Source organism: Scardinius erythrophthalmus (assembly GCF_964197995.2).
Source record: "Scardinius erythrophthalmus genome assembly, chromosome: 10".
Taxonomy (NCBI): Eukaryota; Metazoa; Chordata; class Actinopteri; order Cypriniformes; family Leuciscidae; genus Scardinius; species Scardinius erythrophthalmus.
Genome location: NC_138230.1, coordinates 32,361,026 through 32,386,156, shown reverse-complemented (window position 1 = coordinate 32,386,156; position 25,131 = coordinate 32,361,026). Strand labels below are relative to the sequence as shown.

General features: G+C 39.6%; 2 long non-coding RNA genes across 2 annotated transcripts; both read left to right on the top strand.

Annotated features, from left to right (window-relative positions):
• Positions 1-2,452: 2,452 nt before the first annotated feature.
• Positions 2,453-8,913, top strand: LOC308697003. Its single transcript, XR_014030882.1, has 3 exons — positions 2,453-3,025; positions 3,458-4,900; positions 8,621-8,913. It is a non-coding gene; the product is annotated as an uncharacterized lncRNA (long non-coding RNA).
• A 9,569-nt stretch (positions 8,914-18,482) lies between these two features.
• LOC308697302 lies at positions 18,483-23,755 on the top strand. The gene is made up of 6 exons (XR_014030927.1): positions 18,483-18,620; positions 19,128-19,215; positions 19,600-19,687; positions 21,165-21,248; positions 22,163-22,279; positions 23,658-23,755. It is a non-coding gene; the product is annotated as an uncharacterized lncRNA (long non-coding RNA).
• The last annotated feature ends 1,376 nt before the right edge of the window (positions 23,756-25,131 follow it).

Sequence of the window (25,131 nt, the reverse complement as noted above, 5' to 3'; positions counted from 1 at the left end):
TCACCCTTTACTCACCATTTACTATATGTAATTCCAAAACTGTATGATTTTTTACTGTATGGTACTGTAAGTAAATCATTTCTTTTTTTTTGCACTCATTTTGAATATTCAGGGCTCAACAATAATGACTTCCTGATGGCTCAGCTCCAGGCCAGAGCTGTATTATCATGAAAGTTCATCATCTGCAAATGTTTTTAAGTCTTGCCAATTTCTGTATGGCCACAAGAGAACTGGCCCCCTGACTGAGCCTGGTTTCTCCCAAGGTTTTTTTTTTCTCCATTTCTGCCACCTGACGGAGTTCCGTGCCACTGTCGTCTTTGGTTTGCTTAGTTAGGAACACTTAATATTCAGAAATATTACTTGACTGCACTGACACTATTGGATGAAACATGAACTGAGCTGGATGATGACATCACTGTTTCCTGCAGAGCTGCTTTATAGCTGAATTGAACTCAATTCATAATTAACGTACTTTACATAGTTATCGAACTGAAATGAATCAACACTGATTTCAATGAATAATGACAGTTTACAATTGTCTTTTTAGAGCTTCTTTACAACAGAGTTGAATTATGTTTGCATCACTGAATCACTGTAAGTAAAGCTGCTTTGAAAATATCTGTATTATCTGTATTAATATCTGTATAAAGTGCTATATAAAAAAAGGTGACTTAACTTGACTTGTACCTCAATACTATCCTTAGAACTACTTGAAAAACATAAAGCACTGTTTATTTAATCTTTGCTGTGTTGTACTTATTTGTGCTATTGCTTGATTTTTCTTTATTTCTTCTTATTTTATTACTTGGCTGTTTACTGTTTTAATGTTTTATTTAAAATGTAAATTATTTAGGGGCTCCAAAGGTTGCTAATGCCGAGGAGGTGGTAGTGGAGACAAGTTCCTACTGCAAGCATAGAGGGGAGCGTGCATTTGCGGTGGCAGGGCCACGATTCTGGAACACCCTGCCATCTAGAGATTAGAACGGCCCCTTCTCTATCTGCATTCAAGTCTCTTTTAAATAGATCTGATAACTGGATCGATAACCACAGGCACCAGGAAACAAAAAGAAGACAAATCAAGCCTTAAAACTAGGCACTTGGAACATGAGGACTATGTTACCAGGAATCACTGATGATCTTCAGCAAGTGAGTGACGGCAGTTATAAACAAGAAACTACAGAGGTTGCCGGTAGAAATAGTTGCTCTTCAAGAGACCAGGCTCCCAGGATTTGGATCCATCAGGGACAAGGATTTCACCTTCTTTTGGCAGGGCAAGTCAGAAGAAGAACAAACAGAACATGGTGTAGGCTTTGCAATTAGGAATAGCTTGCTGGGAAGCATTGTCCCTCTAAAAATGGGATCTGAGCTAGTCCTTTCCATGCAGCTGTACACCACAGCAGGACTAGTTAGCATTATTAGTGCTAACTCAGACTTCCACAGCTAAGGCAAAGGACAAGTTCTACAATGATCTCAATAATGTTGTTAACAGTGTCCCAGCGAACAAGCCACTGTTCATCCTCGGGGACTTCAATGCTAGTGGGCACTGACCACAACTCATGGCCAACTTGCTTGTGTCAGTTTAATATTAGCAAGATAAACGAGAATGGGCAACGTTTACTCGAGTTCTGTTGCCACCAAGATTTGGGCATCACCAACACCTTTTTTAACACCAAGCTGCAGGACAAGGTTTCCTGGAGACACCCAAGGTCCAAGCACTGGCATCAGTTAGATTTGATTCTGACCAGACGCCTAGCGCTGTCTAGAGTCAAGCTCATGCACACTCCCAGAGTGCTGACTGTGATACAGATAAATATCTGGTCTGCAGTAAGGTCAAGCTGCTGCCAAGAAGACTGCATCACGTCAAAAAGGAAGGCAGTTTGCATGAGCATTGAAGGACGTCCTTCCAGGCAAATTAAACTGCAATGCCAGAGAGAGATGGCAACACCTCAGGGATGCTATGCATGGGACTGCCATGTCCATCTTTGGCAAGAAGACAAAGTCTGCAGATTGGTTTGAAGCCAATGCCAAGGTGATGATGCCAGTCATTGAAGCAAAGAGACATGCGCTGGCTGTTCATAAGACCTCTCTCAGTCAACAAAACTTATAGGCTCTTTGGGCCACTAGACGTAAGGTTCATTATTGACTACAGGTTTGCTCCCAGATACAGTCTGCCGCAGATTCTAGAAACACCAAGGTGATGTATGACAGCATCAAGCAGGCATTGGCACCTACACAAAAGAAGACTGCAACCCTGAAGTCCATCACAGGGAAGATAATACGAGACTGGGCTAAGCAGATGGAGCTCTACTCAGAGTTATATGCCAGGGAAAACATGGTCTTCGAGGAAGCCCTGAATGCCCGTCTGTGCTGGATGAGCTGGATAGGGGACCCTAGAGGAATTGAATGCAGCACTGGATGTCCTTGCCCCTGGTAAGGCACCAGGCAAGGATGGTGTTACGATTATGTTTGTGTGCTCATGATCTGTATCTTGCTGTTAGATTCTGATTGGCTTCGGATCCTGACAGTCGGCTGGGATTCGTTCGTCTCCATGACGCTCTGCCGGAAGCTGGCTATAAAAGGCAACGCCAGCTGTCTTTGAGGAAGGGGGCTTTGGCTGGGCTTTCGTTGTATGTGCGCGCGCCCTCGTAGAGATTCTTTTTGTAGCCCTGTGTCTCTCCTTCGTTACTAATTTGTTCCTTTATTTAGTTCTTTAATTCTTGTGTTTAGTTCTGATAAGTTATAACGGTGTGTTCTCGTGTTCATTGAAGAGCAAGCTAGGATGTCACGTGACATACATCATGCTACACGTAGTGTTCTTTTTATGTATTAGTTCATCAGTTTAGGGAGTGTTGCCTTGAGTTGTAGCTTTTGTTTGTTAGTTAGTGGAGGTAAGTTAAGGGGTGCGTTAGCACGCCGAAGATGTTTCTTTTTTTGGATTTCTTTTTTTGGATTTAGCTAGGTTAGATTTCATGGTTATAGTTAGAGGTGTTTTGTTTTGTTTTGTTTTTTGATTTGGTCAACACTCGTGCTCTTCATTTTTGTTTGGTGAACTTCATTGTATTTTCCTTTATTTATGCTGACTATTTATAGTCAGAATCATTTGGAAGTTTTCACTATGTTTATGGGCTGACAATATGAATAAATCCATGTAGCCTATATATTCTGAATCCCTCTGCTTTATTATTATTTCCCACTTTTTGCGTTGTACTTCTCAAAGATATTCAGTTGCAAATAAATGTCACTCCCTTAATGTCCTTAGACAATATTAAATCATCTTGGGGTTGTAACATTTAATGGGGGCTCGTCCGGGATAAGCTGTAGGCTAATTATTTCAGCTGATCCGGAGTAAAATATTTTTTTTGTATACTTGTTATCTTTGGTGTGTGCAGATTGTAACAGTGGTGTTGTGTGGAGGAGAACACTTGGAACGTTTAAAAAAAAAAAAATTTCCTGTGAGAAAGATTGGATGGCATGAGGTAAGAAATGAGTTCATTCGATTTTCATGAATTTATAAAAAATCCAACGTCTGAACAGTTAGACAAGTGTCGAAAAGATGATCTTTTAGAAATAGCCGATCACTTTAAAATTCCAGTTTCCAAGCAACTGTTAAAAAAGTCTATCAAAGCTTCGGTAATTCAAAAGCTTGTTGAATTAAATGTGTTTGCGAAAGCGGCGGAAGATGAGGCAGCTGAAAAGTCTCCCTCTAGATTTAACCTGTCCGATGCAGGATTGGGTGATACGGTGGAGGGGGATGCCGAAGCCAAGGTAACTTTATCGCCCTTTCACCCAATGTCTCCGTTGTCTGTCGGTTCTGGGGATGTTACGCGCCTGAAAGTGCGCCTTGCTCGAGTTCAGATGGAAGCCCAGGATCGTGCTGATGCACGTCAGGCTGAGATGAATTTTCGTCTCCAGGTTCGAAAACTGGAGATAGAAGCAGAAACGCAGGTTAAATTACGTCAGCTTGAATTAGAGTCAGCGAAAAGTCGTTCTGAATCACCTCTACGTTCTGCCCCTGATCACTCTGTGCCTGCAGGGAGTGGTGGTTCAGCAATTTCGTTTGATATCAGCAAGCATATCGTGTTAGTGCCTCAGTTTAGGGAGAATGAAGTAGATTCATATTTTAATGCATTTGAAAGAATAGCTTCATCACTTCGATGGCCAAAAGAGACTTGGACATTATTGCTGCAGTGCAGACTTGTAGGAAAGGCTCAGGAAGTTTTTTCGACTTTGTCTTTGGATGATAGTATGAAATATGATATTGTGAAAAATACTATACTTCGTGCGTATGAGTTAGTGCCCGAGGCATACCGACAGAGATTTAGGAGTCACAGGAAAACTAGTCAGCAAACGTATGTGGAATTTGCCCGTGAAAAGGGGATTTTATTTGATAAATGGTTAGCTGCAAGTAAGGTGCCCGATTTTGATTCGCTTAGAGATCTGATGATGTTGGAGGAATTTAAGAATTGCGTGCCCGAACGGGTGGTGACATATTTGAACGAACAGAAGGTGGTATCTTCATCACAAGCTGCAATTCTTGCCGATGAATTTGTGTTAACGCACAAAAATGTGTTTAGTGCGGTCCGTTCAGAGAAAATTGCTGGCTCTTTTTCTGTACAGAATTCAAACTTCCGAGTTAAACCGAGTTTACCTCCCACGCAAGAAGTTAGAGAGTGCTTTTATTGTCATAAGCGAGGGCACGTTATTTCGGATTGTATGACATTAAAAAAAAAGCAAGCGCCAGGTCAACCGAAGTCGGTTGGGTTGGTGAATCATATGGAGGCGCGTTTGAGTAATGCTGCTAATGGTGAAGAGATTGATATGAAATTCACGCCATTCTTAATGAAAGGGCTCATCTCTTTACATGGCGATTGTGGTAGTCAGCAAGAAGTAAATATTCTGCGTGATACTGGAGCTGCTCTGTCTTTTGTTGTCGCTGATATTTTACCACTATCTGAACAGACATCTTGTGGAACTCATGTGTTGATTCAGGGTATTGGAATGAGTACTGTAAAAGTCCCATTGCATCGTATACACTTACAGTGTGAGTTAGTCACCGGTTTTGTGAATGTGGGGGTTCGCACGGCATTGCCAGTGACGGGTGTTACTTTTATCCTGGGAAATGATTTGGCTGGAGAGAGGGTATTTCCATTGCCAGAACTCCTTGATCAGCCAGATTGTTTTATTCCTGTGGATGATGTAGTGCACAAATATCCTGATGTGTTTCCCGCAAGCGTGGTTACCCGAGCGCAAAAACGCAGAATAGGCACAGACATTGGGTTGTCCGATTCATTCATGTCGTCTGTATTTGAGGAAGATAAACTTCAATCTGAGAATACCACTAAGGTCATTTATGATGACCAGTTGAAGTCGCCTAAAGATGAACTGTCCGATGCTGAGGTGCTGAATTTGCCTGTGTCACGTGATGAGGTTATTTCAGCGCAGAAAGCTGATCCGTCGCTGCGAAAGTGTTTTCTAGCTGCGGAAAATCCAGAGACCATGATAAACGAGAAAGTGAGGTATGTGTTAGATCAGGGCTTGCTTATACGAGAGTGGCAAGGAAATTTTAGTGAGCAGACTGACTGGAATATTCTTAGGCAGGTGGTTGTACCGTCATTTTATAGACAGCATGTCTTGATGTTGGCACATGATCATCCATGGTCGGGACATATGGGGGTTACAAAAACCTATAATCGAATCCTCAGATATTTTTTCTGGCCAGCGCTGAAGAAAGATGTCTCAGGGTATTGCCGTACGTGTGATGTTTGTCAGGTTACTGGGAAGCCCAATCAACAGATTCCTCCAGCGCCGTTAATTCCAGTACCTGCGGTTGGTGAACCATTTGAAAAGGTTCTCGTAGATTGTGTGGGCCCTTTGCCAAAAACAAAGACTGGTAATCAGTTTTTACTGACAATAATGTGCACTGCAACTCGTTTTCCGGAGGCAATTCCGTTAAGAAAAATTACCTCCTCTGTCGTAATTAAAGCATTGATGAAGTTTTTCACTACTTTCGGGTTACCAAAGGTGGTGCAAACAGATCGAGGAACTAATTTTCTTTCTTCTCTTTTTGAGCAGGTTTTGAAAACCCTTAAAATTCAGCACAAAGTTTCGAGTTCGTATCATCCTGAGAGCCAGGGAGCAATCGAACGTTTCCACCAAACATTAAAATCGATGTTACGAAAATACTGCCTGGAGTTTGATAAGGAATGGGATGAGGGAGTCCCCTTACTCTTGTTTGCCGTTCGAGAAACTATTCAGGAATCGTTGGGATTTAGTCCAGCAGACTTAGTTTTCGGACATACACTGCGTGGTCCCCTTAAAATATTTAAGGAAATGATGATGAATGAGCAGGAATCTTCTAAGGTGAACGTGCTAGAGTACGTCAGTAAGTTTAAAGAACGTTTGCATGAAGCTTGTTCTTTTGCGAGAAAAACATTGAGTGATACCCAAAGGAAAATGAAAAAACGCTTCGATATTAAGTCTGTTAAACGTGACTTCCAACCCGGTGATAAAGTGCTGGTGCTACTACCAGTTGTGGGTTCGTCTTTGTCAGCTCGTTTTGATGGTCCCTATGAGGTGATTAAGAAATTGAATGACACTAGTTATGTAATTCAAACTCCTGAGCGTAAGAAGAAGCAACGAATGTGTCATGTTAATATGTTGAAGAAGTATCTTTCTAGAGATTCTGCTGAGAAATCTAATAGGAAGGAGGATTCGGAATCTTCTACTAATGAAAGGGTGGTTGTTGCTGCCGTTGTTCCCTTTGTTACGGGGGAAGCTGAGATTATGTCTCCATCTAGTGGCGAATTACGAGAAGATGATGCGTTAATGCCAGGTGATACGTCTCATGGGGTAAGGTTGCCAAATTCAGAAATTCTGCAAAATATGTCAAACTTTTTGAGTGATTTGAATGAGTCACAAAAAGATGATGTTACTCAGTTAATTCATGAGTTTCCTTCTTTGTTTGGAGATATTCCCTCGATTACTAATGTATTGCAACATGACATACAAGTTACGTGTGCGGTTCCGATTAAACAGCATGCCTACAGGGTAAATGCTGTTAAGAGAATGCAGATGAAATCTGAAGTTGACTACTTGTTGACTAATAGACTAGCCGAACCTAGTTTTAGTCCATGGAGTAGTCCGTGTTTATTGGTGAAAAAGTCGGATGGAACCAATCGTTTCTGTACAGATTACAGAAAAGTTAATTCAGTTACTGTACCAGACAGCTATCCCCTGCCGAGGATGGAGGATTGTGTGGACAATTTGGGTCCGGCCAAATTTGTTACCAAACTCGACCTGCTGAAAGGATATTGGCAGGTACCACTTACATCTCGCGCAGCCGAAATCTCTGCCTTCGTCACGCCTGATCACTTTCTACAATATCGGGTCATGGCGTTCGGTCTGCGGAACGCGCCTGCCACCTTTCAGCGTTTGATTAACATGGTGTTGTCTGGAGTACCAAATTGTAACGCATATCTGGATGACCTGGTACTGTACTCTTTGGACTGGTCAGAGCACTTGATATTGCTTAGAACTGTGTTCACACGTCTAGCTGAAGCTCATTTGACTGTGAACTTGGCGAAATCTGAGTTTGGTAAAGCAACAATAACCTATCTTGGAAAGGAGGTGGGTCAAGGACAAGTTCGACCGGTCAGCGCGAAAGTTGCGGCTGTAGCAGATTATCCAGTTCCTACTACGCGACGAGAACTGCGTAGATTTCTAGGTATGGCTGGATATTATCGCAACTTTTGTCGTAACTTTTCTATTGTCGTGCAATCCCTCACAGATTTGTTGAGTCCTAAGAGGACATGGAAATGGACTGAGAGTTGTCAGCAGGCTTTTGATGGTATCAAGATGTTACTGACTAACGCACCCGTTCTGGTTTCCCCAGACTTTGCTCGTTCATTTAAGTTAGAGATTGATGCCAGTGGTACAGGTTCGGGAGCTGTACTTTTACAGGAGGATGAGAGGGGGTTTGATCATCCGGTCTGTTACTTTTCTAGGAAGTTCAATAAGCATCAATTGAACTATTCAACTATAGAGAAGGAAACTCTTGCACTCATTTTTGCTTTGCAATTTTTTGAAGTTTATTTGGGTTCTTCTTCTTCCCCTGTGACCGTTTTTACTGACCATAACCCTTTGGTGTTTCTCTCCCGAATGTATAATCAAAATCAACGACTTATGCGCTGGGCGTTGATTGTACAGAGTTACAACTTAGAAATCAGACACAAGAGGGGGTCAGAAAATGTGGTAGCGGACAGTCTTTCAAGAAGCTAAGTATAACTTTCCTCTTAATTTTTGTTTTTAAACATTTTTCTTTGTTCAAAAACTTATGGGGGAAAGTGTGTTACGATTATGTTTGTGTGCTCATGATCTGTATCTTGCTGTTAGATTCTGATTGGCTTCGGATCCTGACAGTCGGCTGGGATTCGTTCGTCTCCATGACGCTCTGCCGGAAGCTGGCTATAAAAGGCAACGCCAGCTGTCTTTGAGGAAGGGGGCTTTGGCTGGGCTTTCGTTGTATGTGCGCGCGCCCTCGTAGAGATTCTTTTTGTAGTCCTGTGTCTCTCCTTCGTTACTAATTTGTTCCTTTATTTAGTTCTTTAATTCTTGTGTTTAGTTCTGATAAGTTATAACGGTGTGTTCTCGTGTTCACTGAAGAGCAAGCTAGGGTGTCACGTGACATACATCGTGCTACACGTAGTGTTCTTTTTATGTATTAGTTCATCAGTTTAGGGAGTGTTGCCTTGAGTTGTAGCTTTTGTTTGTTAGTTAGTGGAGGTAAGTTAAGGGGTGCGTTAGCACGCCGAAGATGTTTCTTTTTTTGGATTTCTTTTTTTGGATTTAGCTAGGTTAGATTTCATGGTTATAGTTAGAGGTGTTTTGTTTTGTTTTGTTTTTTGATTTGGTCAACACTCGTGCTCTTCATTTTTGTTTGGTGAACTTCATTGTATTTTCCTTTATTTATGCTGACTATTTATAGTCAGAATCATTTGGAAGTTTTCACTATGTTTATGGGCTGACAATATGAATAAATCCATGTAGCCTATATATTCTGAATCCCTCTGCTTTATTATTATTTCCCACTTTTTGCGTTGTACTTCTCAAAGATATTCAGTTGCAAATAAATGTCACTCCCTTAATGTCCTTAGACAATATTAAATCATCTTGGGGTTGTAACAGATGGTATTCCTGCTGAAATCCTGAAGTGCTGTAAGAAAGTGTGGGTTCCGAGTCAACAGATCCACCATCGATATGATCTTCTCACTTTGACAGTTGCAGGAAAAATGCAGGGAGCAACCGCAGCCCCTTTATGTGGCTTTCATTGATCTTACTAAGGCCTTTGATCTTGTTAGAAGACATGGCCTCTTCAAGATCTTGGCCAAGATAGGCTGTTCACCAGCACTCCTTAGCATCATCAGGTCCTTCCACTCTGACATGAAGGGAACTGTTGTCTTTGATGGCTCAACCTCAGAGGCCTTCGACAAACAAAGTGGAATGAAACAGGGCTGTGTTTTAGCTCCTGCACTGTTCTGCATATTTTTCGCTGTCCTGCTGAAGTATACCTTTGGGTCTGCAACTGAAGGGATATACCTTTGTACAAGATTTGATGGACAGATTTTCAACCTTTCTAGACTAAGAGCAAAGATCAGAGTATGAATTAAGTGTTTGAGGGACCTCCTGTTACCTGATGATGCAGCTTTCACCACACATTCCGTTGAGGATCTACAACAGCTGATACATCATTTCAGCAAGGCATGTCGAGAGTTTGCGCTCGCCATCAGCCTAAAGAAGAGGCAAGTCATGGGACAAGATTTAAATCCTCTACTCAGCATCTCAATCTCTGACTTTAAACAGTCCCTCCAGTTTTTCACGATTCCACGATCGCTGAATACAACGCAAAATCAACAAAATGTCGCATTTTTTTGCGATCCTGCATAATTCCTAATTTAACCGCAAAATAATCACAAAAATGAAAAAGACCTCACACAACATTAAATTATAATCACCCAATTGAAATATCTCTAGTTTAATTAAAGTTTCAATGCATTTTTACGTGGATACAGATGTTGCGCACGCGTGATGTCTGTGAGCGGTCTGTCAGAAACATGGTGAAAGAAAATTTGTCTCACCCTCTCACATAAGTGCCAAGGACCGGGCTACGCAATATCCTGATATATTGCACGAGAGTGGGGGTAAATTGTTTTGCAGCCCGTGTAATAAAATTTTAGACCACAAAAGAAAGTCTACTATCAACTATCATCTAAGCGGGAGCAAACATCTCAGACAAACAGTATAGACCTGTGGAATCAGAGGAAATGCAAGCAGCTAACCATGTCGGAGATGGTTTCAAAGAAGGCCGCTGGACATGATCGAAATGAAGTAAACAAAAGTGATTCTTGTGTTGTTTTATATTGCTGTGTGGTATGACGATTTAAGTGTCAGATCACTAAAGATTTTTTCTTTTTTTTATATCCGGCTATATAGCTGAATCAGCCGATATCCGAACAGTTTTCATTGGGCAGTAGGCTCCGGCAAACTTATTAACGCGTTTAACATGATTGAATGACATCACAAAAAGTATGATATGCTTGATGGTACTAAAAAGAATTACTAAAAGCGCAGTATACCGCGAAAGAGAACTAATTTCAGCCAGTCGAGTGACAGTCTGTCTCTGACTGAGTGATTGCCTGACTGCAGTGTGTGTGTGTGTGTGTGTGTGACTGACTGACTGACTGCGTGTCACCGCCTGTCAGCGCTAGAGTATTGAATTCTCTTTATAGCGCTTGAACAAATACACATAGCTACAATTACTTCAAAATATTCATCTTGGCGAGTATTTACGTAAAACAACCAGTAATAACTGATTGGGACGTTTGTCATTACTGTAGTAGGTCTTAAAGTGACAGTAACCTAATTTGTAGGCGTTCCTCTACAAGCAGTAACTCGAGGGCTCTGGTCTTTCTCTATTACAATCAGAAAGTGGAAAGTGGTCTTCTTGAAATGGATGATATTGTTTGAAATTTAAATGTAATTGCCTCTGCCAAATGTGGCAGCACAAAATGTTTGTAGATTAGCATATATGTTAATATATTAGAATGGCAAATGTTTGCATTCTATTTGTTTGTAGTATGAGTTTATGATAAAGTTTTGGTTTTGGTCAGTGAATTACAGATCGATTTTAATGTCATGCAATTGTATTAAATGTTTGCAAATGTATTAATTTGATTTACACACAGTTCTACAGTATAAATTACTACACCTGCTGTTAATATTTACATAGGTCAGGTAGACAAATTAGAATTTGATTAGACCAAAATAAACAAGCTTTATGCATTTTGTTTGTGATTTGTGAAATGTATGACTATTGTGCATCTGACATAATATTATTATAGTAAATGTGATGTCCTAATTATAAAATTATTAAAAAAAATATCACAAATTTCCCGCAAATTACCACCACAAAGTCATTTTGATCGCAAAAATCACACAAAAAAATCGTGAAATCCTGGAGGGACTGTATAAACTTGAAGTTGTACACGACTTTGTGTACCTGGGACCCTCTATATCGGACTCGCTCTCTCTTGACACTGAGCTGAGCAGGCGAATTGGGAAGGCTATCACAACCATGTCCAGATTGACAAAGAGAGTGTGGACTAATGACAAGCCAAGCTGTATGAATATACCAAGATCCAGGTCTACAAGGCTTGCGTGGTAAGCACGTCTATGGCAGTGAGTCATGGACCCTGCATGCTCGGCAAGAAAGTAGACTTAACGCTTTACATATGCGTTGCCTCCATCGCATCCTGGGCATTACCTGGCAGGACAAGACCCTCAACTACACTGTCCTTGAGAGAGAAGGATTTCTTCCATGTTCATGTTGTCCGAATGGAAGATGGGCACATTCTGAATGATCTCCTGTATGAGCTGTCACAAGGAGCACAACCAACCTGCAGACCCCACCTGAGGTACAAATATGTTTATAAAAGAGATCTTGGCACGTGTCAACCAGACTCTTGGCAAGTTACTGCCTCAGATAGACCTAAGTGGAGACAGGCTGTGTTGAAAGGCCTCTCTAACTTCAATCAGTAGTCTAAGGAAAAGCTGCTACGGAAGAAGGCCAGGAGCCAAGCTATCCAACCTGCCTCAGATTTCATCTGCAGGTTTTGCGGCAGAGACTGCCACTCCCGAATTGGACTATTGAGTCACAACCAACACTGCACTGGTGATCCAAATCTGGCATGATCCATGGTCTCCTGGACTGGAGGATGCCTATATATTAGTTAGGCTAGTAATTTCTGCTCTATCTATCTATCTATCTATCTATCTATCTATCTATCTATCTATCTATCTATCTATCTATCTATCTATCTATCTATCTATCTATCTATCTATCTATCTATCTATCTATCTATCTATCTATCTATCTATCTATCTATCTATCTATCTATCTACAGTATCTATCTATCTATCTATCTATCTATCTATCTATCTATCTATCTATCTATCTATAAACAAATACATAAATATACTGTATAAACTAATAACTAAGGGTTTCTCATTCTCTCTTGTGATAAAAATTGTTTAAAACAAAGTAACATTGTTGACAGTAAGTTTGAAAGTCACACTTTCTCTTTCCTACCCTTCAGAGCGATATTTATTAGCTTTCAGCCGATGGCAGTAAATGTTTATTAGGCAGCCTGACTAGACAATGCTGCACACACAGAAAAACAGGCGCAATGTAATTACTTATGTGCTCAGTGTGATTCCTGGCATGTGGTTCTAATTAAGATCTATCTGTCCTTGTACCTTGTATTTTGATTTAGATTTTATCTGGACTAATTTTTAAGCTCAAAAATAATAAAAGCCTGTCCATGCATATGAAAGGCTCTAGTTAGTGGCGGTTGCTAAGGCAAGCATTGTTATTATTATTCAGGGAAAGGAATTTGAATAAATGTACCTATAAGCTAATTTGTCAAATGGCTTGTTTGATGATAGGTGAGCTTTCTAGTTTGCAGTTTTGCTTGGTGAAAAATATCCCATATATCCTGCTTCGAGGCTGCTTCGGGAAATAAAGCTAACGTAATTGAAACTCACAGACTGGTCAAACAGAATATCTCACCTTTTTGTTGATTGCTCAGTTTTTAGACACATTTGTAGACACTTTTCGGGCACTTGTAGACATATCAGAATGAGAGCAACAGCAGGTAACTGAAAGAGAACATTAAATGTGTAATCGGACATTAGAAATAAATCATGATAAAATTAATATTTGAATAACATATACTTTTACAATTTTAAATAATGAAAATTCCCCAAAACATGTTGTGAAAGACTTGAGGGCACTTCGCATGCCACAGTTTGACAATCAGTGCTGTTGTCTGTATATTGTTTTTCAGGGTGTGGTATGTGTCTTTTATAAAAGCTATAGCTGTGAAATCTTTTAAGTAAACGCAAGAATAATTTTTATATTGTTAATATTTCAAGATGAACATTTACTGCACTGAAGGAACTCGGGTTTACTTGATTATCCATAAATCATTTTTTTTAATCCTTTTAGAATGAACGTATCAAATATGATACAACAGTTTGAGAACCAATGCTGCTGTCTGTATATTATTTGTCTGTGTAATTCATAGAGAGATATCCATAGAATCTACAAGCAAACAGCTTTCTACATATAGAGCTGGGCTGCCTCTTCTCTAACATCCATCTACAGCATTCTCTTCACTCCCATCTGAAAATGACTTGCTTTCATTATCTACAATCACAGTGTCATGTGGACACTTTGATGGAGCTATATGAACCAGCTCTATGTGGACAAACACATTTGAAAAAAGCAATGGCTGTACAGTGACTCTTTTTTTTAGGTTAATTTACTGAGCTGTGCTTCAGTGTGTGGTGGTGGTGGTGGTGGTGGTGGTGGGGGGGGGGGGTCTAAGCCTGTGTCTAAGCTTCAAAATCAATTCCACTGTGAAGCTAAATCATTTTCTCTCTCACACTGAACTGCAGAAGAATTCAAACAGACATCTCATAGCATTGTAATACAGCAGAGAGAAATGCCCACCACATGCTGAGAAAATAAATAACTTTCATTACAAAAGATTTTGTTACAAAATAAAGTAGCTTTCAAGCTGAAGGACAATAAAACTGTGTAACACTCAAAAACCTTCACAACTCTATTAACATCTTTTGGGTAATAACTCTTGTTAATTTAGACAGTCTACTAAGGCAATCTTTTAAGATAGATTGCGTCCAAAATTGCATACTCTCTTAGTAGGAACTTGTTTTAAATAATAAAAAAATATATAAAAAAGATGTTGTTAGTAATACATTCTTCATGTTGTCATTATCATGTGACCTACCAGCACCAGTTGCATTATTTCACTGCAAATCACAACTCCTCTCCTATGGCTTCATGGGTCTATAGAGTGGTGCAGGGATGAAATCAACCTGGAAGACTAATTTGCCACTGGTTCCCTCGAGATATTTCTATGGGGTTTTTCAGTTTAGGAGTAAAATAAAGCCTGTGTCATAATTTGACAATACTTTGACATATTGTTCTACAATGTAAACTCCACACTCTCACACCCTAAAAAGTCTTGTCTCGTTTCTTGTTAAAAACATTAGTTTTCAAAAATAAACATAACTGCTTCAAAATTCCCGTTTTCAGTATGGGTGTGTCTGTCATTTTTACAGTCTGTCTTAAAAAATTGCCTTAGTATGCTGTCTTAATTGACAAGAGCTATTAGCCAAAATATGTTCAAATTGCACTTTAAAGTCCCCGTGAACCGGAAGTTGCAAACGACTTTTCTCCAGTGTTATAACGTATTTCCCAGTGAAAAGGAATATTGAACAGAGGGCAGGGTTTTACTCTAGCGCTCCTCCTCTCCATCTCAGCTCATAGCAGACTAACGGTTTGAGGGGAGTGGTTAAGCGTTGCCCAAACCAATTCCTCAAACCTACGTCATAAGAGAATGTCCTCCAATGCAGAGGGGAGGGGCATTTTTAGATTTTGATTAAAGATTAGCATGGTAAAAAATTCTTTTTTACAAATATTTTCTTGCACGGATTAATTTTTCACCACAAGACTAGTAATATGCGCTAACAAAGTAAATAGGGTCAATTTTGATTTCATGGGGACTTTAAATGATGGCACCTTCTTCTTTCGGCAAGATTCTGAAGTGTGCATACAATGTACCCTGTGGTGAAAATCAAGTGTTTTTATATGCTTTAAGACCATGTGCAAATTCATAAGTCAACACCATTGCTAAATATTTCCTCCTGCATAAACTGCAGTGGACCACAGTCAGTCTCAAAAATGCGGTTTGAAATCGCTGGTGTTTCTGACGTCACAAACTACCTTGTAACCAATCAGGTATGTAAACATATCACCCTCTGAAGCAGTGAAGTCTCAAGAGAAGCCAGTTCATCCAGGGATAGTTTTGTAGGCCTATATTCTGATGTTATGAATAACTATATACATTTCTCCACTGACGTTCTGAGTTGTTCAAAACGTTTAGGATACTGAGGCAGCCGAACTGGTAGCCTATGGCTCATGTAACATTAGCAAAACACTATTAGCTGTTTTATAACATAGTCAAGTATAAGGCCAATTATATGTATTACCGTAATGTGTCCGACGTTGTAAAGAACGATACCATTGTGCAGCATTTACCTCAGTAAGTTGACCGAGTGAATCTCCTAGCTGGCGTAAATGGGTGGAGGCGGGGCTAATTAGCATATTCATAGATCCACGTATACTTAATGAAGCAAGGGTGTATAGTTACATTAAAGCTATTTTAAGGCATGAAGAAATTTTTGTCACAGGAATTAACGTTTAAATATGTAATTTTGGTGATCAAAGATGAGTTTTAAGGGATACAATTATTGACTACAGGGGGACTTTAACAAAAAATAATAAACTTTGTCTAAACGGCAGACCATCTGCTCAGCTTCAGGAGGGTAATTGTGCTGATCTGGTCTTGTAAACACTGCGAATAAGACCAGCACAAATGTCTGGTTAGAGGCAATTCAGGTCCAAGCAGGCACATTTTATGTTTATGGAGCCTCTGCAGGTCCCCTTTATTGAATCAGATGGTTTTTTTAGTGTCAACCCATCCATATTACACTGAGAGAGAGAGAGAGAGAGAGAGAGAGAGAGAGAGAGAGAGAGAGAGAGAGAGAGAGAGAGAGAGAGAGAGAGAGAGAGAGAGCTCTATGGAGGTCACCACCAGAAGGTGAAGCACAGCTCCCTTCAAAAAGAGACTGGACATTAAATACCTGCAATTAAGCCACTGTTGGTCATGCTCTCTATTTAACAGTTTTTCAGTATTATTTACCGATTAACCTGTGTGGGTACATCAGTAGGCTATATATGGAAGGACTAAAAATATACTTCTTGTTTTGTGGTTATTATATGTTTGTCATTGTGAGACCAGAGATTAATTTTGTTTGTAGGGGTGCAGTAATGATTCACATGGTTAAATTCAGACAAGATCCTAACTTCCAAAACATTTATGTAGATGCATATTTTTGGAGCACTGGCGCCCTCTTCTGTCTAAAGTGTTTCACAGAAGTGAAACCATCAATATTGGGTGAAAGTTATTCAGATGAAATGCATTGCTCTGTATTCTTATGTCAGCAATTAATTGCCTTTGCTTCTATTTTTAGTCATCATATGATGTTTCAGAAGAAACATCTCTGACCAATAAAAATGTATCAATTTGAATAATAGCCTATGCATTATTTATTTGTAAAAATGGTTTGCAAAAAGTATCGAACCTTAAACATCACTTTTTTAATCATGTTTGTCAATCACATAACTTAATTAACACTCATCTGCAACAGCAAGTCAGAGCACTGGTATACCTGAAAAACCAAACAGTTTTTAATGCAGCAGAAATCATGATTACTAAACAAGTGTAAGCATATATTACACATTCACACTAATATCACATTCAGCACCAAGTCTCATCAGTCCTAATGACTAATTTTTACAGTAACTTTGTTTTTTACCGCTAGAGGGCGCTGAAAGGCTATTAAAATGGCAATCAATACTCAAAACATGCATTTTGATGTAACATACTTGTTTATTTAACATATCTTAAAGAGTTGGTGAACGTTTTCATAGACAGGGAGTACCAGATGCACACGAAATATAGTCAAATGAAGAAATATCCCATCCATACTGTTAACGTGTCATGGATTTTTGACTGGCTGAGAACACACACGTCTTTGTCAAAATGAAAATACGATCATGATTGTAATTTGAATTTAATTTAGTAAGTTGCTGCTGCGCGCATTTACAGAGGTAGGCTATAGCACAACAACATGTCTTCCAAAACACTATTACGTAAGGTTGCACAGTATTTAAATCCGAAGCAGCAGCAGGTTCTGACATGCAGTTGCAGTGGCCTATGTCACGTGGGTCAAAGCTAATTTCCCTTAAGCAGAAGTGTGCAAACAAAAAGAAAAAGAAAAAGAGAGGTGTGCAAACAAAGAGACATAAGCTGAACAAGGAATATCTGCACATGCATGAAACGTGACAAACAATTGATAATGTAGGAAACAGCTAGGAAAACGACTAAAACCGCATTATGCTGCCAGGACAGAATGGTAGTTGATGCTGCCTTCACGTGCTATGGAAAAGATGATATTTTCCACTTGTGAACTGGTATTTACCAGTGTGTTGTGTTCAAGTGCTTTTGTTGTCGTAATGTAGTACCCGCAAGGTCTGTGTCAGTAGAGTATCTTTTTTATCTTTACAAAAAAAAAAAAACGTAAATGTGGTGCTTTCTGATGATTAAAACATAATTAATAATTTAAAAAAATAAAACATGACATAAAATGATTACATATGAACCAAGGAAATTGCGGCGAAGTTGAAAATTGAGTGTTAACGCATTATATTACAATCGTTAATGACACAACATTGTATAGGCTACAAAAACTATCCGCTAACAGTATTCACGACTCTTGCGTTGCTATCCGCCATTTTGAAAAGGTCAAAGGTTATCTCATCTCGGCAACTCGTGCATCAAAATATTCTACGAGTTGCCCAGTGGAAAATACCACATGAGGGGGTGTTCATGTGCATTTTCCATGTCGGATTTTGGTATTTACCATAATTACCATAGCACGTGAAGGCACCATAATCTAGACAGAACATGCAGTACACATGTGCATGACAGCACTTATTTCCGTTTCCAAAAGTTTGTATTTTCAGGCCCCCAAAACACAGTTGCCGTGTAAATGAACGGCCAAAACGCATAAAATGTTTTCCTTTTTTGTTGAAAACGGTGTTGTGTAAAGCCCCTAAATCTCCAAAATGAGGACACATAAACCACCCAGATAGCACACGTACGTCGGGCCGACGTTGGCCCAACATCGAGCGTCGGCCTCCCTCCCTATAACATCGCAAAGGCGTCGGGCAGGCGTAGGCAGATCTCTTGTCAGTCAGTGCTCTATTTCCCAGCTCCGTTACGTCGGCTTTAGGTCGGCCCACTATACGGGAGGCCGATGTCGCGTTGTGCTTGTGAACTTTCAAGTCGCTTTCAAACACTGGAGCGGCCGCGGCGCAGAGTTGCCATGGAAACGCCGCGGGACCACTGCGACTGGTAAGCAGGAAAACTCCCTCTCTCGCTGTTGTTTTCAAATTCACTGCTTTCAGGTGATATAAGTCTCTAAAATCACACGGATAATACACACAACTGTTCTTGACACTTCTCTTACTTGTAATTGATACGCTTATGTTGAATATTTACTTGTATAGACATGGCTTTGTGTCTTCGGAAAAAGTCCGTTAGCATCTCAACCGTTTTCAGAGAAGGTAGCAGCTAAGTTAAGCCATATAAATTGTCTCTGGTTAAGCTAAGTTAACGTTAACTCGGTTGAGCTTTTGTTTATGAAAGTTTGGGCTTTTAATCACCTCTTATGTGTATATGAGAGGTTTTGTAAAGGTTTTACTTGGAAGTGAGCTAATTTATTTTACACAAACGTAAACATAAACATATGTAATCGGTGACGTCACTTACATGGAGAACTTACACTTACACAAGTTACATGGTTGAAACTAGATCAATGGTAAACAAATATTGATTAAAAAAAATGTTCTGTGATTTCAGCAGCAACAAAATAACCCATAACAGAGGGAAAGCTCCACGACTTCAACATTTCTGAAGAAAGCTACTGCTGGAGAAGTAGGGAATACAGGTAGGTAGGTAACGTTAGGAAATCCAAAACTAAAGAATTAATTACTGATTTTAGGAAACAGAGGCCCCCTCTTCCCCTTACTATCATAACCTATTGAGATAATACAAGAATACAACCTTGGCACAATAATTGATAGTAAGCTATGTTTTGAATCACACACTGATGCTGTTTGTGCCAAAGCCCAGCAGCGAATGTATTTTTACCGTAGACTGAGGAATTTTAACATTGACCCCACTTTGATGAGAATGTTTTATTCTTGTTTTATTCAGTCTGTTTTAACCTTCTGTTTTATCTGCTGGTTTGGTTCCTACAAAAAACGATTAGAGAGTTAGGACGTGTAGCAAGATTGCAGGCTTTAACTTTCCCCCTCTCTCACACATTTAGCAGCTACTCCAACAGAGTGGCAAAGAAGGCACTATCTATTGCAGCCAAGCGGCAACCTCCCCGTCTCTCTCTTGAAACCAACACGGAAGTGAGTTAAACTGCAATTCATTAACTGGCCGCTTGGCCTGGCTGCAGAAGTGAGTCAAATCTGTATCTCCCTCATGTTAAAATTACCAACTTTACAGCAGAAAAAAAACATGTTTACAGCCTGGTTCTCTCTGTGGCTTTGGTCTATACAGCTAATTTTGCCCTTCATAACAACTGTGAGGGGGGTGAATTTATTTATAACTCATCCGTTTAGTTGATTAATATTTAAATTTAAGGGTGTGGCCACTTGAGTGACAGGTGGATTCCCGCTGATGTCAATGCTAGCCGTTTGTCTGCTGTTACTAGCCGTCACTTCACCTCAGCAAATGTTAGCTGCTGAACTTGCCTTCTCTGCGGTGTTTGTGCTTTTTTTCGGGATTATTTCATACAATTTAATACTTGGGTACAAAGCCCACGTCTTTGGATTCACTCGTTGTCGTCGAGTATCGTTTGAGAGAACAACCAGCGCTGTATTTCAGTTGTTTTCCTCTGTGAACATGCACTAATGGATGTCAGACAATTCCGTTGCTTTTTGGGGTTTTCAAATTTAAAACGTCAATAAAGGCTCGTTTGTTCTGCTCTCACGGAACAGATAGATTATAATATGCTTATGTACCGTGACCGTCAGATGAAATCATGCAGGCGTCGGCGCTTTCTCCGTCCGTGCAATAAATGCACATCGATCCATGAATGAGCGCGGATTTTCTAGCGCATTTACTTGCACTTCAAAGTCAATATATCTGTGGTTTAACGGTTTAACCCATTTGAGAGGCGGCCAAAATCAGAATTTAAAATGGACTGAATAAGCTCTCTACGAACTTGAGCGATGCCGCGCTGACGGACCATGAAAGAGTGACTGACATGTAACGTTATGCACATAAATATCACTGTCACACACAAACACTCTCGAAGTAATACACAGTCTCACTTGTAGCCATGTATTTAACTATTATAATATTTCGAAGGGCAAAAACAGGAACTTTTAATTGGCTTTACATCATCAGCTAACTCGATCACGTCAAGCTAGGTGATTTCAGATAGCCAGGCTCATATCTATGGCCAGGCCAGGCTCCTCAGCTCCACTCACGCCCCGCCTGTTTGCCTATTTTCTGTTATCCGGGAGTGACGCAAGGCCAAGATGGCGACGGATGGCTCCGCCCACTTTAGGCTTCAAAAATGCTCTTCAGAAACCTACGGGTGACGTCACGGACACTACGTCCATATTTTTTTACAGTCTATGATTGCAGCTGACCCTAGTCATCCTTTGTCCTGCCAGTTCAAGCTACTTCCCTCAGGCCGTAGGTACTCCATGCCCAGATGCAGGTCAAATAGATTCAGAAACTCATCTCAGAAAAGCATTTCACCTCTGCTGTAGCTTATATATAATATAGCTTAGCTATAGCTTCTTACTTGTAATAAACCTGCCATTATATAATAATATTGTTGGCTCTGTGACAAATGGTGTGTTGTGTTCCTAGATCCTTCAGTGTTGATGCCCTTGCCTCCACCGTAGCAGAGTTGGGCTGATCATCATCTCTAAGGCGCTATGAACCATATGATTAGTAAGTAAAACTTCAAACATACACTAATGTCAAACATACACTAATTGTGTTGGTAAAAAAATTATGTTTTGAAAGAAGCCTCTTATGTTCACCAAGACAGCATTAAAAACAATAATATTGTGAAATAATATAACAAATTTTAAATAACTGTTTTCTATGTGAATATATTGTAAAATGTAATTAATTCCTGTGATCAAAACTGAATTTTCAGCATCACAGCTTCATATGATCTTTCAGAAATCATTCTAATTTGATGATTTGACGCTCAAGAAAAATGTATGATTATTACCAGCTTTCATTTTCTCAAAGGCGTAGCAGAATACCCAGGGCTTGTTTTACACCTATCACAATTTCTAGCCACTGGGGGACCATAGGCAGGCTAGGGGAACTCATATTAATGTTAAAAAACCTCATAAAGTGAAATTTTCATACCATGCAACCTTTAAGTGTTTTCTACCAGTTTTCTATGTGAGGAAAACGCTTAACTGTACATAGTAGTCTATTTTTAATTAGTATGGTGTTTACAGAGTTATCATTTATTTATTTTAATATCACTGTCTATGCGTTAAGTCACGTTCTGCAAGTGCAAATCTCTAAATTCAACTTTGGACTTGTATTTTACAGGGGACAAGTTCTCAAATTCACATCTTTATGCTCTTGAGTTTTGCTACTCTTTTACTTTCATAAATAACCTTCCTGATAATGTTCGGGGCTCAGACACACTCTCCCAATTTAAATCTAGACTAAAGACACAACTCTTTAGCCAAGCATTCAATTAACACATCTCATAATCTTGTTTTACAGTTAATATGTGATGAAATAGTAAAAAGTGCACATGATCATCTTTTGCCTGAAATAATATGAACTGCAGCTATGCTAATCTTTCTCCTGTTGCTTCCCTGTTTCTATCTCAGGATGCTCAGCAAGTTCACTAGAGATTATAGCAGCTCCAGTTTGGATCCAGCCTCACTTGTGAAGACTTCAGATGATGGCAACTATAGATGGACATAAAAAAACTGCCAGATATTAAGGTGGGGTAAGCAATATTTCAAAAACGCTGTTGGAAACTGTTGATATTTGGAATGAACCCAAACAAACCATAGTAAAAGTGTAATACCATAATAGAAGTGACGCGCATGCGATGCGGCGTGCTCGTTTTTCCAGGCACGCATATGCCACAGCGAGATGAAAACATCTCAACTTTTCAGAATGCCACAAGCGCACCGCAGGTCATGTGACAAAAACCAACCGATCAGCTTTGGCCTTTCCGTAACAACATGGAAAACTCGGCCGAACAGCCGATCATAGCTGTACAGGGCGAGTTTTTATTTCTCATCTCCATAAATATATCTAGTAGTAAAGCTAATGCAAGGGCTAGAAATCAATTAATCCTTTGCTGATACTTCCTCGTCATCATGGAGAGCGCAGTTCATGGTTGCATAGCAACTACAGACGCCATGGGAGCGCAAGAGCTTGTAGAAAGGAGAGAGCGCTTTCCACACGTTTTTAAACGCGATATGTGAACGGCTCCTAATTCAGGATAAACTGAGAATCTATTTGGTTTAAAATCATTTTTGTTTTGTTTAAAATGGAGACCACGATAACATACATCAGAATAACATGTTTCAGTCTATTTAAAAAAAAGATACTCAATTGAATCATTAATTCAAACACTTTTAAAACCAATTAATTCAGTGTCTCATTCATAAACACCTGGGTTGGGTTTCCCGATAGCGTTGTCTCTTAGCATGCTACGAAGACTCTTAAGGTATAACTTAACTAAAGGTATACCATTTATAGGCGTGTTCCGGCGTGTATACCTTAGAAAGCTGCTAAAGATATTCCTTCTTACGTGTGACGTTACCCAGTGCTACCCGTGGCGATGCTGCTGAATCTGCTGATATCGATGGCTCGAGAATCAATTATTCACTTGTGCAGGGGCTGCTTCACTGCGTTAACTGAGAAAGCGGTGTTCTTTATAAAAGCAATTAAGAAATGTACGCGGGTTGGGTGAAAATAAACACTGACATTATGGATTCGGATGGCAATAAAATCACAGACTTACCCCTGTAAATGTTTAAAATACCATACGAACCCATGAGAAACAGTTAGCATCTACTTACAATTTAACTGACAGTCTGCTTTCACTGGCCTTTGAAAGCACTCCGCGGACGGCGCCGTCTTTTAGCACAACTATTCGCTGTATCGCTGCCATAGTTTGAGCAAACTCCCCACAACAATCATTCCCTTTAAATAGACTATTAAACCTATTAAACTATTAAATGGTTTGCCAGCTGATGTACCTTTGATTGTTGTTAGATTTTTAATTATATTATCCAGTGTAATGACAATTTTATTCTTAGCTTTAGTCCTAACTGCTTTTTCTCATTGTTTTTCACTCTGTTACAGGTTGCCAGGAAGAATCCTTCTCTACATTGTTGCTGTTCCTTTTTGATCCCTTTTCTCCTGGAGTTCTTTCTGGTGTCATTAAAATGTCTTAACTTGAATTGTGTCTGTTCATTATACTAGAGACAGTTACACACAAAATTAAGAAGATATTTTCCAATGTCAGTATAGCCTACTTTTTTCATATTGGATAGTCAAGTAACTCCAGGGCTGTATATGTACATAGACATTGAGGGGGACAAGTCCTACACTGCAAAACATGCTTTTCTTACTTAGTATTTTTGTGTTGTTTCCAGTCCAAATAACAAAAAATTCTTAAATCAAGAAGCATTTACTAGAGAAGTAAAATGACATAAGAAATTCTATTTTGTTTTCAGATAAACAGAGTAATTTAAGTAATTTTTTGCTTAAAACAAGCTAAATTATCTGCCAGTGGGGTAAGAAAAATTAATCTTGATTCAATTGGAAAACAAGATTATTTTTTCTTACCCCACTGGCAGATAATTTATCTTGTTTTAAGCAAAAATTACTTTATGTTTATCTGAAAACAAAATAGAATTTCTTATGTTATTTTTCTTGATTTAAGAATGTTTAGATATTTGGACTGGAAACAACACAAAAATACTAAGTAAGAAAAGCATTTTTTGCAGTGTATAATTATACGTCAATAATAACAATAGTATGTCAATAGTTAGAAATAGCCAAACTGGAAATTCAATATTGGAAATTCTTGCTCCGCTCTGTTTTTAGGTTGGCAAAAAGGTTTAAAACTTACATTTTAGGCTGGTCTACCTTACAGAGACCATCCAAATAGATAGCCAATCAAATCATAGAAGGCGGGGTTTACTGTTCACAGAAGCAGAGCATGTGTTTCATCAGTTTAACTTTGAAAGAGTGCGAGGTAAGATGGAAGTGTAAAACTACTCCACTTTTTTTTCTTGAATATGGCCATTTTGAGGGATGAAAGTTGCATGTGTTCAGTATCAAAGCTATTTTATCAATTTAAGTCTCGGGGCAATGTTGACTACAGTTTATGTGCTGCTGAGTGAGTGTTGCAGCGCGATCTCCGCTCTGAGTGTGTGTGTGTGTGTGTGTGTGTGTGTGTTCGTAAGTGCGTGCGTCAATGAAAGCAGCGCATGGTGTCTAATGTAAAGAGTAGCCCGAAAGGTCCGACCTATAAATAAAGGTCCTATAAAACCCATGCAGAGCTGCCAAAAGATTTACAGCTTTGCATCGTTCAAACATCGGCCGGAGATCATTTGCGATCAAAGGCCGACGTCGAGGAGACATATTGCCGATGAGCAAACGATCTCTGAGCGACATCGTGCCGATGGAACTTTGTACATCGGGCCAACGTCGGCCCGACGTACGTGTGCTATCTGGGCATGAATTGTAGAGAACACAGGTTAAGCCTAAACTGGTCAAATACACCCTCCAGTGTTTTCTTCTGTTGACAACACATATTTGCTCCGATTCT